A 5,892-nucleotide genomic window follows, 5' to 3' on the forward strand; every position below is an offset into this window, starting at 1 on the left:
AGCTGGTTGGTCCCTCTACTAGATTGTGAGCCCTTTGAGGGCAGGGACTGTCTTATTCATCTCTGTTCCTGGTGCAGAGCCTGCCTTGCTGTTGGTGCTTAATAAAGTGTGTTGATCTGAAATACCCTGCACTGCCATTGTTCCCCTAGCTAGCACCATGGACCAGCTAAGGTGCCCAGACTTGGCTGATACCACTTGGCCTCCTCCTACACGGAAGCCTGGGCCCCAGAAGGTACAGTAGCCCCCTGCCTTCTCCTGGGGCCCCAGGAGGATTCCAGCTAGGTCCCTGTGTGCCCCTGGGAGAGGTAGGTGGAGGTGCTGGGGCAGCATCACACCCCCTTACTCCATCTTCCTTCCCCAAGCCAATTAGACCAGTGTAGACATCAGCTTTCCCTGGCCAGCGCTGGCAGACCTGCTGATGTGATCCTGCGGCCAGCAGCCTATTAAGGCCAGAAATGAGTATGACAAATGTGAATGCTCTGGTGGCCATATTTAGTGCCCCATTTCCCAGAGCTGCTCATACCTTGGAGACCAGCTTATTAACTCACCGCAAACCCCCAGGGGCAAAGCCTGGGCCAGGAGATGCTGAGCTTCGGGGTGGGGCCCGGGCAGGATGAGAAAGGCAGAAAGCAGCTGCTTCCTGGGTTTAGTGGGACCTGGCAGGAGGGGTAAAGGGAGAAAAGGTATGGACCCCGCATTGAGGTAACAAAGTGTCCTATTACCCCAGCCATTGAGAAAATGACTCTCCGTGAATGCCTGTAATGTGTTAGACTTTGCTAGATGTGCAGCACTCTAGAGGTGACATAACATTGATTATTCCGATTCCAGGCCCAGAGAAGTGGAGGGATCTGATTCGGGTTGCAGCCAAGCGTCAGGATTCTGCCCACTGTACCCTGAGCCTCCTCCACGAGGAGCAGATCTGGGATTATGACGTGGTCTTGTCTCCTATTTATGTGGCCTCCTGGCCCTTGTGTATCTATCAGGTGGGCATGATGCTTAGGTCAAAGGACCTAATGAATGACCGTGAAAACCCTTTGCAGACTGTCAAATTCTGAAGAATTACTTTCTTCTGTGACCCTGTCTGTTGAGTTTAATGCAAGAATGTCAGAGGATGGCCAACCTGGAAGGTCCTCCCCAGTGCCCTGGTCACGCCACAACCCCCACTTCCTGTCCTCACGCCTCCCTCCTCACCACCTCCTCACACCCAAGGTAGCCTTAGAAAAAGGCCTACTTTCCCGAGGGGCGTGACGACATGGTTAGGCCACGTATGGGGCTCCGAAGGCCCTGGGACAGATTGGGAACAGCCTAGAAACAGCCAGAGCCAGGCCACCTGGAGCCCCAGCCCTTCACCCCCAGCGGGCAGCATCCCCTCCGGCCGGCAGGTGGCAGCACCCGCCCGGGTTGGGGTCCGACCTCTGCAGTGGGCCCTGGCGAAGAAGTTACTAACTTTCTCCCAGTGGCATTCTTGCCTTCCCTCCCTGCAGGGCCGCCTCCACCAAGCACCAAGCTGCTGCAGGGGCTGTAGGGAGGAGACAAGGTGGGGAGGGGGGCAGAGGCACGCCCCCCGGGTCCTGGGCGCTAATTAAGAAGCTGTGTTGGGCCCAGCTAGGGTGGTTCAGTGGTTGACCGTCGACCTATGAACCAGAAGATCAGGGTTCAATACCCGGCCAGATTGCAGGTTCGATCCCCAGTGTGGGGCCTGCAGGAGGCAGCCTGTCAATGATTCTTTCTCACCATTGATGTTTCTAACTCTCCCTGTCCCTTCCTCTCTGAAATCAATAAAAATATATATTAAAAATAAAAAGAAGCTGTGTTGTGTCCCCATCCTGCCCTACCCACCCTTCCGAGGGCAAGAGCCCCCGGGCTCCCACCCTTCAGCTGGGCTTGGGCACTGCACTCCGTTCCCCGCTTGGGGCCTTACCACCCTGGCACGGAGCAATGAGGACACCAGGGAGGGCAGCACACGCACCTGCCTCTTGGGGGATGAAGGGGACAGACAGGCCCCATCCCACCAGTCGGGCTGGCCCTCGGGTAATTCTAATTCGCAAAGCTTTACACTTTACAAAGCAGTTCCTGTGGTTATCTCCTTGAAATCTCCCGATTCTGTGAAGGAGGCCAGGCTAGAATTTCCCAGAGGCTCCGAGGTTGAGCCACGCAGTACAAAAACCAACTGGCATAAAGGCCAAATTTCTGGGCTCCCAAACAGTGCTCCTCTCACTACCTGCATTGCCCCCATTAACGATACCTTGGCTCTTTATCTAGGAGTTGTTGTCAGTTCTGATGTTTAGCCTCTCTGTGCTTGGGGAGGGGCAGGGGACGGGTCGGGTACTCCATGATGAGCCTCCATGGCTGGAAATTGGATGAGAGGGATAGCCATGTCTGCTGGGCACCCCTAGTTCTTGCTAAGACCTTTAGGCCAGGAGGAACTGGTGGTAGGAGCAGGAGAGGGAATGGGGTGGCAATGATGACCTGAGGCCACAGGGGCACATGGAGGTAGGTGGGCAGGGGAGACCCCCAGAGACGGCCAGAGAGAAGGAGCAAAATGAAGGAGGTGGGGAAGCCCTGTGGGTTGCATTCCTGCTCCTTCCCATAAAGGGGAGATGTGGCTGGTGGCTCCTCTATCCCACCCACAGAGCTGAGGCTGCACTGAGCTGGGGCCCAAGGAGCCTCCTCTCGGCGCTCCCCTGCCCTCCCTGTCGCTCAGATTCCAATACAATTTCCAGCTAACCAGCATGTCGATAGAACAAGTCGGGCAGCCGGATTGCTGGCCAATTACAGGAAATCATTCTGCTCCACAGCTCAGCACCCAGGGAGAAGGCGGGCGGGTGGAGGGAGAGAATGTGAGGGAGTGGGCACCCAGCTCACAGGCTGGGAAGGGGCTTGAGGCAGGGAATGTGGCAGCCGCTGGCAGGAGCTGGGAGGGAAAGTGGTGGTGTACGGGGAGGCTTATGGATTCAGCTCCCCTGTGATAGGAGAGAACTGGAGGCTGAGGGCTGATGAGCAGGGTTGGGGGAGGGGGGTAAGGCAACTGCTTGGAGTAGAAGGGGGACGGCGGGGAGGGGGCCCTGTGTTTGTGTTTGGGAATGGGGATGGCACTCAGGCCTCCCTGGTCCAGAGTCCTACAGGGCCATCTGATTACCTAGAAGCTGGGGCCCACATGGGCAGGACCTGTACTTCCACACCCAGCCATGGACCAAGACTATGGGTGGGGGTGGGGGGCAGAGGGAGAGGGAAGGAAAGGGTCTTCTGTCTGCAGCTGATTGGACTAGCAGCAGTGTCACTCAGTGAAGGGGTAAGTGTGGAAGCAATCCTTTCACTCCAGAAGGTGGGCACAGAAATGTGGGAGGGGACAATGGCCTCCTCATTTATTTTCCCAGCACCTCAGCCCTGTTTCCCAACTTCGGCCCTCAAGAACCTTTCACTCACGTGAAAGGACCCGAATTCCCTCCACTTTCCATCTGTCTACATCGGCCCATACCTCTGGACCTGGGTACCTCTTTGCCAACTCCACCCCCACCCTTCATCAGATCTTTCCCAGAACTGTCTCAACTACCCGCCAGCAGACCATCCAGCAGACCCTGGGATGCCCCGCTTCCCAGCACCAACGACTAGCTCCCCTTCCCCGTCCTGGGGTCACTCCCACAGAGTACTGGAAGATCCTCGAGGCACAGAAACTTCCCTATGGATTAACTCTACCCAGTGAATGACTATGTCGCTATGTTTGTCTTGTGCCCCAAAAAGAGGCAACCGTGACCCAGTGATCCCTTCCCCTGCTCCTGGCTGTGGCCACCTCCCCAGCCCTCTTCCCAGTTCCCAGCATCTCACTGCTCCCCAACCCCAAGCCCTCTCCTTCAGACCCCACTAGGGGTGGAGCCTGGGTTGGATTCACCCTCCTCACTTCTCCCAACCCAAGTGTAGACAGGTGGGCGGACAAGCCAGAGGGGATGGACCCCCACACCCAGTGCCCCAGGCACCCTGCAGCACTCAGGAAGCACTCAGTGAATGCTGTTGGCCAGCGAGGCCATAAAGTTCCTGTGGTGGGTGCACTGGGAGGGGTTCCGCGCCCTGGGGCTTCTCCCCGGCTTCCTGTCCAAGTACACAGGCTTGGACGTGGGGGTTGGGGTTGTCAAGCTAGCCCTATTTGCGTCCCCAGCTCCATACATAGAGGGCACCCTCTGCTCTACCAGTTAAGGTTAAGCCGCTGCTCCAAGCTCCAAGCGTTGCCTCGCTAGAGCCAGCATCCAGAACAGGGTGCCCGCCCCGCAAGCCCCCTCTCCACCCTGGTCCACGACTCCTCCCGCCTGCGCCTGGCGCAGGCTCCGCACCATTGATTGGGCCTCGGGGACCCGGCGCGACGCCCCCACCCTGCCCCTCGCTTTTCACTTTTAATTGAAATTTGTTTGAGCAGAGTGAGGAGCGGGCAGAGGCAGAAACCAAATATTTAGTTGCTGCAAATTGGCACCTCCAGATCAATTACCCGGCCCGCGTCAGGGCCTGCGCCTCCGCCCCGCCCCCCTCGCCGCGCGCCCCGCGCCCCGCGGAATCTCAATGCCATGCCGCCTGCGCTGCCTGCCTCCATTCCTCCCCACGTTTCTCATCAGCTGCAGCCATACATCACCCGTGGCCGCGAGGGGAACAGATTTTCAATGGGAAAACTTATCCTGGAGGGTCCTCGTTGCTGATTCCTGCCGCGCCCTGCGCGTCTGGCCCAGCCGCCCTCACCAGCGCTGTCTGATGGGGATAGCCCGGCAGGAGTGAGCTGAAGAGTGAACTCCAAAGCCAGGACTTAGGGTCACACGGACTTGACCCAATCCCACCAACACCGCTTACCCTCTGGGTGACCTGGAAGATACTTGTGCTCCCCAGCCTCGGTTTCCTCATCTGTAATATGGGGCTCTACCTTCACCTTGCAGGGTTGTTGTGGGGTCAACTAGGGGAACAGGGCCCTGCACTGGGCTGGCACATAGAGGCACTCCACAGACACTAGTGCTCAGTCCTGCCAGGGGTAAAATAAGTCCCAGAATGAAGTGAGGGACACTGGTTGGAAGGAACTCAATCAAGCTGCTGGACAATGCCAAAGGGAAAGCAGGGGGGCAGCCAGCCCCCTCTAACTCCGCCCCTCCTCCCCCCTTCCCAGTCCCTGGTAGAGGCTGGGCAGACAGTGGGATGGGGTCAGGATCCACTAGAGCAAGTGTTGACCTCCAGCCCAGGTGTATCCGAGCACAACCAGAAGAGGAACTTTGGGACCAAGGGTGGGGAGTTAACTGGGCCTGGAGGTGGGCTGAGAGCCATGACCCAAAGGCTGGGCCCGGGAAGGAGGCTGGAGGGATCTGAAGGTCACCATAGGCTACACCTGAGTGGGTGAGCCTGCAGAAGAATTAGGAAACCGGGTAGTAGTTGAAACTCACCTTGTCCCAGCTGTAGGATGCTGGGCAAGTTGGTGAACCTCAGTTTTCCTGTGTGTAAAATGGGACAGACACCTCTCCCTAAGGAGATGATGTATATAAGCAAGAAGGAAACTCACCTCCAGGCATTAACAAGATGGTGAGAGCCCTGACCGGTTTGGCTCAGTGGATAGAGCGTCGGCCTGTGGACTGAAGGGTCCCAGGTTCGATTCTGGTCAAGGGCATGTACTTTGGTTGCGGGCACATCCCCAGTGGGAGGTGTGCAGGAGGCAGCTGATCAATGTTTCTCTCTCATTGATGTTTCTCTCTATCCCTCTCCCTTCCTCTCTGTAAAAAATCAATAAAATATATTATAAAAAAAAAAGAAGATGGTGAGAGTTGGCGTGTGAGTTCCCATGCACAACCTTGCTTCCATTCCAAGAGCCTCTTGAAGGAGCTAAAAGTCAAATAGTTTGGCATTTTTATTTTTTTTAATTTTTTAAAATAT

This window comes from Plecotus auritus, assembly GCF_963455305.1.
Source record: "Plecotus auritus genome assembly, chromosome: 7".
In the NCBI taxonomy this organism is placed as follows: domain Eukaryota; kingdom Metazoa; phylum Chordata; class Mammalia; order Chiroptera; family Vespertilionidae; genus Plecotus; species Plecotus auritus.